This window comes from Sceloporus undulatus, chromosome 7 (assembly GCF_019175285.1).
Source record: "Sceloporus undulatus isolate JIND9_A2432 ecotype Alabama chromosome 7, SceUnd_v1.1, whole genome shotgun sequence".
Lineage (NCBI taxonomy): Eukaryota > Metazoa > Chordata > Lepidosauria > Squamata > Phrynosomatidae > Sceloporus > Sceloporus undulatus.
This window is the reverse complement of record NC_056528.1, coordinates 15,418,715-15,430,794: the sequence shown is the minus strand read 5'-3', so window position 1 is coordinate 15,430,794 and position 12,080 is coordinate 15,418,715. Positions and strand designations below refer to the sequence as shown.

The 12,080-nt window shown below is 45.8% G+C and overlaps 1 protein-coding gene across 1 annotated transcript in view; it reads right to left on the bottom strand.

Moving 5' to 3' along the window:
• Positions 1-1,317, bottom strand: part of WHRN (whirlin) — a 52,517-nt gene extending 51,200 nt beyond the window's left edge. The window contains exon 1 of the mRNA XM_042480559.1: positions 1,274-1,317. The gene's annotated coding sequence lies outside the window, so the exon portion shown is untranslated. The remainder of the gene's footprint in view (positions 1-1,273) is intronic.
• Between the last annotated feature and the right edge of the window lie 10,763 nt (positions 1,318-12,080).

The window sequence follows — 12,080 nt, the reverse complement described above, 5'->3', positions numbered from 1 at the left end:
TGGGCTCAGGAAATGACGCGCCTCCCTCGGTTGCCAAGAGACCGACCGGTAACACTCCGATCCCGGGGCAGAGAGGCAGGTGTGGACGGGGACAGAGCTTAGCCAAAGAACCAGAGCCGGAGGAAGGGCTCCGCTTTCCTCTGCTCGCCTGCTGCTGCCTTTCTGCCTTCCCTCCTTTCTTTCTCTCCTTCTCTCTCTCTCTCTCTCTCTCCGCCCCTCCAGGAGGAGGAGGAGGAGGAGGAGGGAGGTCCAGGCAGAGCTCCAGCCGGGGAAGCTCCCTTTCCCAAGGGGCCCCACCTGCGCCCCACCGAGCCCTGCCTCCCTCTCTTGGGCTTGGCTTGGCTTGGCCCCAGGGTTGCTGCTGCTGCTTGCTTCCCTCTATTGGGCTCTGCTCAGCTTTCCTTCCTTCCTTCCTTCCTTCCTTCCTTCCTTCCTTCCCTTTCTCCTCTCCTTTCTCCCTTCCTCCTTTCCTTCCCTCTCTTTCTTTCCTTCCCTCCCTCATCCTTTCCTTCCCTTTCTCTCCTTTTCTTGCAAAGGAGGCAGTCAATTGAGTGTCGGAGGAGTCCAATTCTGGAGACCAGGGTTCGAGTCCCAGCTCATCCATGAAACCCACTGGCTGACCTTGGGCAAAGGCACACTCTCTCAGCCTCAGGAGAAGGCCACGGCAAACCTCCCCTGAGCAAACCAGGTCAGAAAAACCCCAGGACAGGTTTTCCTTAGGGTCACCACAAGTCGGAAACAACTCGAAGGCACCCAACCCAACATCCCCACCACCACCAAAGGCCTTTAGAAATGCAGTTCTCTACGCTGTGTGAAGGCGCACAATCACAACAACAACAACAGAGCGTGCCTTCTTATTGTTTGGGGCATTTTGCAACAAGTGGCTGGAGAGACTGGAGAAAAGTAAATGGAGAGTTTGTAATTCTTGTTGCTGTTGTGTGCCTTCAAGTCATTTTCCGACTTACGGCAACCCTAAGGCAATCTTATCCTGGGGCTTTCTTGGCAAGATTTGTCCAGAGGAGGTTTGCCATGGCCTTCCCCTGAGGCTGAGAGAGTGTGACAACTCTGGAGACTCCGGATCAAACCCAGGCCCTGGATGGCGCGAAATGGCTCCCTCCTCGCCCACTTATACGCGCCAAGCGTGTGCCAATCTGCTGTCGTTACGGCGGAGGATTAATTGTATGCAAAGGCAGCTAATCTTCTTCAAGTGCGCTTTTAGGCGCTTCGTTCCAGGGCTTGTGCAATTATCGCAGAAAGCGTTCTTCGTATTTACCGAGCACTTTTCCGTCTCCAGAGTGCTTCAGAGAACGTCTGCCAATTGCCACCAGAAGAAGGAGTTGTGCCTAGGAGAGCCGGAGAGGCCAAGCGCACTACAAATCCCCCCCCCCCAATGGCAGGCCTTGGTTTTAATTGTGACCCTGGTTGGCGAGGAAAGGTTAAGAGTCTCCACCGCCGATGGCACTGCCTGGCGTTGGTGGCAGAAATCCACAAAATGGGTCCCCAAATTCTTTCCATGTTGGCGTCATACAGTCCTTGCCATGCAGGAATGCACATTCAAATCTAGGAATCTCTGGCGGAGCCCATACATCCCTGTCTTAAAACCGCCGTTGCGGTTCTTTCATCCCGTCTCAGGATATAAGCGAACGGTTTTGCCGCTGCAGAATGCATCAGATAAATTAAAGTTAATCCCTTTACGCCATGGAGGATTTAAAACAAAAAAGCACTTTAGCTAAAGAGATGGAGCGGGGAGAGGAGAAGGCAAAGCGAAAAAGACTTTGTAATGTAAATGTTTTGCAGTAATTTGGACAGAACTAGTATGGTGAAGGTTGGACAGGATTCGAATTCCCCGCTTGACCACAGGAACCTTGTTGAATGACACTGAGCAAGTCACGCTCTCTCAGCCTCAAAGGAAAGCAAGCCTCCTGTGAAGAAACCTTGCCAAGAAAACCCTTGGATAGAGTCACCATCTTGGTGTATTAGGGCTCTGAAAGACCATTATGTGAATTTTCAGTCAGGTATGGAAACCCACCTGACAACCTTGGGCAAGTTACACTCTCTCAGCCTCAGAGAAAGGCCACAGCACACAACCCGTGAACAAACCTTGCCAAGAAAACCCAGTAATAGGTTTGCCTTAGGGTTGCCATAAGTCAAACATGAAGACACACAACAACTAACTTGGGGGAAATGGATTAAACCTCCTTCTCCGACCAAGTGCCTTCCAGAGAAGGTCGACTACAGAATCAGGGATGATGGGAGTTGTCATCTACACCATCCAGAAAGCTTTGGGCATCCTACCATTAGTTCTCATGGCTGAAACATCAACTAGCCATGCCTCGCCATCAAATATATTATCAATGCCATGGTTGTTGATGTTTCAATTCAGGGACAATCAGACTCTCATCTCCTTTGCCTCTGCTACACTGAAGGCAGAGTAGATGGTGCAGAAGATATTATTATTATTATTATTATTGGAATTAAATGGAACAATTTATCATCAGGCGAAATGAGAAGCGTGTCATCTTGCCAGGGAAGTGTTTGCCGTCAACCCGCGTGAGCCGGAGAGACTCTTTCTAATGAGATCAGCCTGACCCTTTCCTCAGCAGCCGGAGCGCAATGAATCAAAAGCGCACAGAACTACTTATTAGAGGGTGTTTTTATTTTCGAAAAATGCCAGAGATAGGCTTTCAAGGATACATTTATAAAGAGAGAAAGGGATGAAGAGAGATCAGTGGCCACAAGCGGGACCTCGTTGTCACAAGCGGGTCCCTCCACATTTAAGAAATGAAAACGCACAGGCGCTTTGTAGTCACTTCTTCTCACAGTTCTCTCTCTATGTTTCCTTGCCCAAACACAGACCATGCAACAATGCATTGCTGAAAGATCTCTTCTCTGTGCTACATTGCCTTTTTGACCTGTGTTCCTTTATGATGTTCTCATGTCTGCGAGGCAATGAATCCAATTCAGGATTTGGATAGCTTTCAGAGAGCTCTCAAAGGTCCTGAAACCCATCTATATGTTTATTTCTAGGGTTCAGCATCCTGTGCAGTCATCCCTCTGCATTTGTGGTTTGGACTTTTTAGACCCTGCTTGGCTTCCAAGATCCAATATGATCTTGGAAGCCTTTAGGAACCTAAGATCAATATTTCCAGGCCTTGAGCTGGCCATTCATTCCTCCTGGGTTTGGTGCCAGTCCGACCATTCACACCATTCACACTGAGCTCTGTTGGCAGGAGTTGAGTGTTTGCAACCTGTTGTTAGAAGAATCCCCTAAGGCTAAGGTATTTTCCTTCTTTGTGTTCAATGGGGGACGCTGGGTCATTGTTAGCATCCAAGTTAACTTCTGCCACATATTTTGGACTCCAGCTCCCACCAGCTCCAGCCCACATGGCCAGTGGTGAAAGTAATGGGAGTTATAGTCCCAAATCCCTGGAAGGTGTCTATGCCCATTCACTCTGGCCACCTTGGTCATGGCGTGTGTATGGGGGATGATGGGACCAGTAGTCCAAAACATCTGGAAGACACTAGGCTGGGAGAATCTGCAGTTGACACAAGCCAGGTTTATGTGCATCTTGTCAAGAAATAAATGGATGGTGATTCAGTTTGCTTGGTTAGTCCTATCTAAAGCCCTCATATTTTGAGGTCAAAAATCTGAAATGCTCCAAAAACCAAAACGTTTTTTCATGGGTGGCCGAGATAGTGCCACCTTTGCTTTCTGATGGATCAGTGCCCACAAACGTCATTTCGTGCACAAAATTATTTCAAACATTACATAAAATTGCCTTTGGCCTATGTCTGTAAGGTGCCTAGGAAACATACATGAATAGTCAACAACAGGCTGTCCTTGTCAGACGGTACCGCTACCTATGAGATGTGATCCTTAAGACAAGGGTGATGCGGATAGGGAAACGGTGATGATTAGAAATGCCCATTAAAAAGTGGAGGAGACGGGATTAAAAAGAGCTTGGTTGCTATGCCTGCCATCTGTTGGTGTGCTTCCATCGCAGGAGGAAAAAGAAAGAAAGAGAGAAAAGATTGGATGTGGGGTCCATTTCAGCAGGAAGCAGAGAAGCATCACATCAGCAAACAATGGGCTGAGCCATCTGGATCGCTTCGTACTAAATCAATGTGTTGGCCCGGGGACAAGGACAAACTGTCGCGGGAGGTGCGATGTGTGCGTCTCTGTGTGCGGGATGCAGCGCTGGACCGAGAAGGAGCGATCTGCCTGGAAGTTGATGCGGTGTCATACTGCTTTATTGCTGCAACGTGGGAGCATGTCCCTACTCCATGAGGTCTACAGACTGGAGCAGAGAGTTGGAAATGAGATTCCTGGCCAGCATTAGAGTCCATGGGTCCATGGCTTGAGTGTTGGACCATGACTCCAGAGAACAGGGTTCGATTCTCAGCTTGGCCATGAAACCCACTGCATCAGAAACACATGCATTTTTCTCGGTGGAGTATACACAAGCATCCCTTTTGGCACAATATAATGGAGCTATGGAGAGCCAGTGTGGTGACTTGGAGAATTAAGTGATGGACTATGGAGACCAGGGTTCGATTCTCAGCTCATCCATGAAACCCATTGGGTGACCTTGGGCCAGTCACACTCTCTCAGCCTCAAAGGAAGGCAATAGCAAGCCACCTCTGAACCCATCTTGCCAAGAAAACCCATGATAGATTCTCTTTGGGGTTGCCATAAGTTGGAAATGACTTGAAGGCACACACCGCCACCTCCGCCATTAGAGTCCATGCTTCTTCTCTGCTTTGGTGGAATTTGCAGCCAACGCTCCCTAAACCAGCCGTTTGTGAGCTTTGACATTTAATTAAGATATAATACAGTAATGCTGTTTTTGGCCTCATTGGGAGTTCTGGCCCAGTATTATCCCAAGCCAGAAATAGTTTTGGCTTTGCCTTGAAAAGTTAGGAGCTTCCAAAGAGTGCTTTAGCAAATGAACTTGTGTTCCCAGCTTCATGGAAACTGCCATACCCAAAAGAATAAGAGGAGACTAATTCTGAAGATTCGGTATCTATAAATTAATTTGGGAGAGACACATTCAGTTCTTCATCTTCTCCCCGTTTCCCCAAATGTAGGAACAGATCAGCAGCCAGCCTCCGTCATATTTATTCTGCATCTCTCCCTTGTTTCCCATTACTTAATTCAAGCCAAAACGGCGATTAATTGTTTTGGAAATCTAATACAAACCCTGAAATCCTCTCCTGGCTTGTCTACAGTATTTAATGCCACTTCTGGGACTCAGATCTAAACTTTTCCCTTTCTCTAAAGAGGTGAGATGGCTCCTTATATAGATGTCACCATGCTTCCCAATTCTCTGCAGGTTGAACCATTTTGTCCTGCCTTTTCTGCTCTCAGGATGCCTAGGGGCTACTCCGAATGCTTAAAAAGACTTTGTTAAACATTAATTCATTGTCCTAATTCATTGATTTCCCCCCCTCCTCCTCCCAGTATCAATTTTAGAATTTATCCTTTTAATTATTAAAATGGCAAACGCTCTCTTTAATGTTGCTCATTAAAATGGCAAGAGCTGTTTTTTAATGTTCCTCATACGTTTTGATGCATCAAGGTCACTTTCACCCATGCGCCTTGATATTTTAGTTTGCCAGTTTGTGGGATGACAAAATTTGTCAACAAATTGACTAAGGAATTACATCAGCGAATTAGATCTCCTGGAAGGCTTAACTTTAACTCATGTTTAAATATTGGAAGGGATGTCCTACTGGGGAACAGCTACTACAAGATACAAGGACGGTTGCCCCGGCTAGTGCAAAGCTGTGATAGTTTCCATGAAACCCTGAAGTTTACACACATCAACAATAACAGACAGGTATCTCTTCCTCTAGCCTGACATGGATCTCTATGGATATTGTACACGCTTTTTATTGTCTCTAGCTTGGGAGTTTGACGTGATGGATGGGCGTATTTAACATCCCTGTAATATTTGTAATTGCTGCCATCAACTGTCATGCTTTCTTGGTTAATTATTTGATGGATGGCATGTGGGTTTTTTCCCTTCAGTTGAACAGTACTAATGAATTTAAGACTACTGTGTGTGTGTGTGTGTGTGTGTGTGTGTGTGTGTATATATATATATATATATATATATATCCACCCCTCCATTTTCGTGGGGGATCTGTTCCGGACCCCCTGTGAAAATGGAAATCTGCTATTACTCAAACCCCATTGTCTTGAATGGTGGTGTGCCCACGGGGGTGCGCCACCATTCAAAACAATGGGCCTAGAATATTTTATGTCCCTCCATTTGCCCCTCGCACATATTCAAGGGATGCGGATTTGAAGTCTGCACAAACCAAGAGACGACTGTATATACATACATACACACATATATGATATACATATCTCTCTCTGACACACACACACACACACACACACACTGAGAGCCAGTGTTGTATAGTGGTTTCAGTATTTGATGAAGACTTTCCGGAGAGCAGGGTTCAAATTCCCTGCTCAGCCATGAGCACTTGTCATATATTTGAAATTGTGTACAGTTTATCTAGGTAATGTTAACACTTGCTGTTCACTTCTGATAATGAATATCTTTGGATTGGATCTATTGGTGTTGGGTCAAGGTTTGTTATAGGGACAGGCATGGCATAGTGTTTTCAGTATAGAACTACAACTCTGAAGACCATAGTTCGATTCCCTGCTCAGCCATGAAACCCACTTGCCTTGGGCAAGTCACACTCTCTCAGCCTCAGCGGAAGGCCATGGTACACCTCCTCTGAGCAAATCTTGGCAAGAAAACCCCCATGGTAGGTTCGACTTGGGATTGCCATAAGCTGGAGACAACTCGAAGGCACACAACAGCAACGAGTGTGTATATGTGCATATATTTCTGGGCAAGCATGTTTAGAATTGCAGTATTATAATATTAGAAGCATAATCCTCGTGTTGGAAAGTGTGCCATCTTAGCCAGGGAAAGAAATATCACGCTGTTGGAAAACAACAGCAGAATCTGCCCTCTCTCGCTGCAGGAGTGAAGAACCAGCTCTGAAGCTCAGTTGCTTCCAAACCCTTCCAGCTTTTCCTTCTCTTTGAGCAATCTTTGAGCAAGAGCTGGGAAGGAGGGAAGTCATATTATATATTCGAATGCGGCGTGCCTGATGGGCATAACAATTAGTACTTCTGCTTTGCATATATTGCACATTAATTCTGCCCAGACTTGGGAGCTGGAGGGACTGGAGTCTCTGGATGAGCAACAAATAACAGAACCGCGTGCCTGTGTTGAAATAACCATTATCCTTGATGCCAATTGCATTTAGTTCAAGGGGATCCAAGACCTATGTCGAAAGTAAGTGCCATTGACCTTAAAGAGAAATGGGAGTTTATAACACGGGAGGCATCCCAAGCAGAAACGGGATTCAAAACGGGATTCAACCCCCCCCCCCAAAAAAAACCCTAAGAAGACAAGCAAAAGCAATTGATTTTTCAGACACTGTAAACCCTCTGGGTGATCCTGGCCAAGACACACTCTCTCAGCCTCAAAAGAAGGCAAAGGCAAACCCTCTCTGGACTACTGTTGCCAAGAAAAACCCATGATAGGTTCACTTTAGGGGTGCCATAAGTCAGGAATGACTTGAAGGCACGCAACAAGAAGAAGGTGCAGCCTAGGCCAGCTAGGCCATGTTGCCCCAGGGATGAGGGGAGTTGGAGTCCCACAGCACCTTGGGGTCAAGGCTTCTCCCCCCCAACCCTGTTGTCTGGGAGATAAAACAAATGGGGTTTTTGATCAAACCCCCCTTAATGCCTCCCGAGGCGTCTCTAATTCCTTCCATTTTCATTCATTAGTCAGAGCTTCGGAGACATGGCAGGCACGCCATGTTACCATTTAAATCCCGTTGCATCTCCCCAATGACTCCAATTACAGCTGCAAATATTTATTCATCATTCCGCCTGGCAGCGCATCTCAGCCTTGGCACAGGAGAGCCTTTGCTCACGATGTGTTGGGGAGGTAGGCAGGAGAAAGAGAGAGGAACCATCAAATGGAGGCTGAGAGAAGTCTATGATGGAGCTTCTCCTCTTTCCAAATCCCATTTCTCTCAGGCCTGGCTTGGAGCACGAAAAAACAAAAAAAGCACTAGGAATCTAAGGCGTTCTTCCAAAAAAATGGGACAGAGCCGGTCCAGCACAGGTCAGAAAAGCCCACCTTTTAAGAGGTAATAATCAATAGCCATCTTTGCAGCTCTGCTGGTGCATGACTCACTTTAGGCAGGAAAGAGCAAAATACCCCAAAGAGAGAAGCCAGCCGTGCAATTGATTAATGCCCAAATTCTCCTTCTCTCTTGGATCGATGGCAACTGTTGCTCCAGATCGTCCGGATCTGCAGGAATTAGCACTTTATTGACCTATTTGGCATTCCTCTAGATTTCCCGTCCCTTGGATCTTTCGGGTGACCCTTGTCACCTCTCTGCCCTTTTTGCAAAAGTAGAGTCCGCAGAGTTCAGTCCCAAAGCAGTGGGCAAAGCTGGACTTGGGATGAATGGAGATAAATCTTTGCATATCATGGAAAGCATGTGGTGAATCCGGTCCCATCGCTCACAATGGTGCAACCGAAGCAATAATCTACTCTAGAAGAACAATGCATTGTTATTTAAGCAAGCCTTTTTCCCCTTTCGCTCTTTGTCCATCTACCCTGGCAGTAGAAAAATTCAAACAAGCCAATGTTTGAATTCTGGAATTCCAGTTGATTCTGGAGGATGAAAACAAGAACCTAGGAGCTCATCCAGACTGAGTAAAAGTTAGGAGATACACCTGTATGAATTTATTTTTTGAAGTTTCTTATTCCAGTTGACTATCAAAAAGTCAGTGTGCAACATTGTTGTGTATTCTGATATCAACAAGAGACCCAGGCAATGCACGCACATCAAACAGAAGACTCTATAGTTGCATCTACACTGCAGAAATAATCCAGTTTGATACCACTTTAGCAGCCATGGTTCACTGGTATTGGATTTTGGGAAGTGTACACAACAAACTACACTGTTGTACCAGTTACGGGATTTGCCAGGCATCCTTCCTTCACTCACATAACAGCACTGAGCCCTTGCTCTTGTTCCCAAGGCTGCTCAGCTCCATCTCCTTTCTCCATCTGTTTTCTGGCCATGTTGGAAGTGCCATAAAAACCAGGCCAGCAGGCAGATGTCTTTCCTTGTTGTTTCCTTGAGAGGGTTTATTACTCTAATAGGGTTTAGTTCTTTTTTTATGGATCTTGCCTCTAGCCAGCTTGTAAGCTAATTGCGGCAGGATCTCTATAAAGGAGCAGGTGGGGGAAAGGAGGGTTTTCTGTCCAAAGGCATGAAAAGGACGGCAGCGTTGGAACAGTTCTGGCATGCAAAAATGACCTCTTGAAATTCTCCATCACATTTGTAGGCACAGAAATTCAGGCTGGGCAGGAGGGGAGGAAGAGAATCATTGCATCAATCCTTCCTTCCTTCCTTCCTTCCTTCCTTCCTTCCTTCCTTCCTTCCTTCCTTTCCTTTCCTTTCCTTTTCCTTTTCCTTTCCTAATCCATCTTCCCTTCCCCTTCTCTTTTTCTTTCTTTTTCTCCTTCCCCTTCTCCTTCCTTTCTTCTTCCAACAGATTTTCAGGGACGTGCCAGCCATAGCACCACATCTTTCTATCTCTTTCTCTGGAATTTTCTTCCTTAGCAGCAACCAGAGGCTCCTTCCCTTCTCCTTCTTCTCCCTCTTTCTTCTTCTCTCCTTTCTTCTTCCTCCTGCTTCTCTCTTTTTCCCAGTACAGGGCAGCTTTGTTATTGCTGCTGTTGGTGTGCCTTCAAGTCATTTCCAACTTAAAGTGACCCTTTCTTGGCAAGATGAGTCCAGAGGGGGTTTGCCTTTGCCTTCTTCTGAGGCTGAGAGAGTGTGACTTGCCCAAGATGATCCGGTGGGTTTCATGGCCGAGCGGGAAATCTTGAGAATCACAGAATTAGTGCAGTTTGGCACCGCTTTGATTGCCATGGCTCAATGCAATGGAATGTAGTTTGTGAGCAATTTAGCCTTCTCTGCCAGAGGGCTCTGATGATCCACCAAAATACAAATCCCATTGCATTCTTTAGCACTCATTGAGAAGCATGAAGCATTGGTCCATGTCTGGTCAAGCTGTCCAGTTCAAGCCTCTCCAGAAGTGGGGATTTAAACAAGCGCAGGTGTGAGAAGATGATATTTCCAGACCCGAAATCCTCCTTAGTGCTAGCTCAGCCATGAGGCCAAATGAGGCAAGGGCCTCATGCAGCAGATGCTGGGGAGGATCCATCTCTATCTTTTGGAGAAAAGAGCTGCCTTTGCCACATGGCCGGTCCCACCCTCCCTGCTGAGCTCCGGTCTTTTGGAAGACGGCTGTCTTCTTGCTTGGGTTGAAGCAAAAATAAACTCTAAATCCAGTTTGTGGGTGGAATGAGGCCAGTGCCTGATTCATTACCAATGGAGCTTAGGCACTTGAAACAGGAGGCGATTCTAGATACAAAACAAAGAGAAGACCTATGGCTGGGATCCTGCTGTTTTATGCCCTTGAAAAGTTCCTAAAATGCAAATGTCTACAACAGAGTGCTAAAGTTAGAAGCATCCAAGCCATTGTATTCCCAAAAGTAAAAAGGAATCGGTTTTGTCGACTTTGCGTGCGGATTAATGTCACATTATTTCCCATTGAAGCAAACGTCATGGGAAAAATTACTGTTTCTCATTTCTGTCCAGGTTAACCCTAAACATCATGTGAAATTTTCACTTTAAATTGAGTTTCTGCATGGGATCCGTCCCGTGCGATAAACTCCTATGAAAGCTTCTGCTGCAAGGTGTCTCAAGGTGCTACAAGATTCCTTTGCATTTAGGGAAGGAGTGATCCAAAACGAAACTGAACTTGTCACCTCTTCATCAGACCCCCAGGTTTTGCATTTCTATGGCTATTCACATAGTCTGATTATTAAAAGTCTTTCCTGGAACCTTTCGCTCCATCCATCTGAGGAGGTAGACCAAGCCAAGGAAAGCTACCGCTGCAACATCTTTCACTCATTTACTCTCAAAGGTGCTACAAGATCCTTTTGCGTTTGGAGAAGGGTTGATCCAGAATGGATAGCTTTCAAACACCCAAGTTTAAACATTCTGTCGGAAGAGCACAGTTTTCAGAGAGGTGTTCAAAAATGTGGCTATTTCTTTTCCTTCTTACAATGCTCCTTTCTTTCTTTCTTTCTTTCTTTTGTTCTACTCTATAGTTTCTCCATAACAACGTGATTTGGTTCACTACCGAACGGCACAGCGAGAAAGACGCAGGCACACAAAAGGAACCGCAATTATAAGAAAACAACCGAAAAAAGCCCTGAAAGAGTATATGTTGCTGTGGGTGTACATATACTTCTGAAAATACTACATTTCAAACACTTCTCTCTCAAGAGAGACGTTGAACTGAAAGACCTGCACTGCCTCCAGTCATTTCTTGCTTTCCCATAAATCGGTTTGTACTTTCAAAATACAAAGTGTCTGTGCATTCTTACACTCCCTCTGTCCCAAGGCTGGTTTTATGGCCCTTGAACTTTCCAGATTCTCTGGACTGCCTTTTGCTAACCGGAAAAAAAAAAGAGGTGGGCAAATTGCTTCTCTTGTAAGCCTCCAGAAATAGCTATTTGCAGTTTAAATAGGTGGCCTGACTCCAGTATTTCACAGCTGAAAACCATGCAACTTCAGAGCGGGATCAAGATGGCAAAGGTATGTAACAAGAAGTCGACAGCAAGAGCTTTCGTAGACTTAAGTCTACTTAAGTTTACTTCCAAATGCCTCTGAAGAAGTAGACTTAAGTCTATGAAAGCTCATGCTGCCAACTTCTTTCTTTCACTGAATCTCAAAGGTGCTACAAGACCTCTCTACACACTGATTCTACAGACTAACACGGCTATATCTTTGAATTCAAACGAGATGGTAACAGTTATTGACGGGGAAGGACAGATGAGCTAGAAAAGGCTACAGCAATTTGCTGGGAAGGACAAAAATTGGCCCCTACTCTGCTCTCCCTCTGCTAAGTTAACCGAGCGCAAACTAGTTTTGCACAATGAACTCAA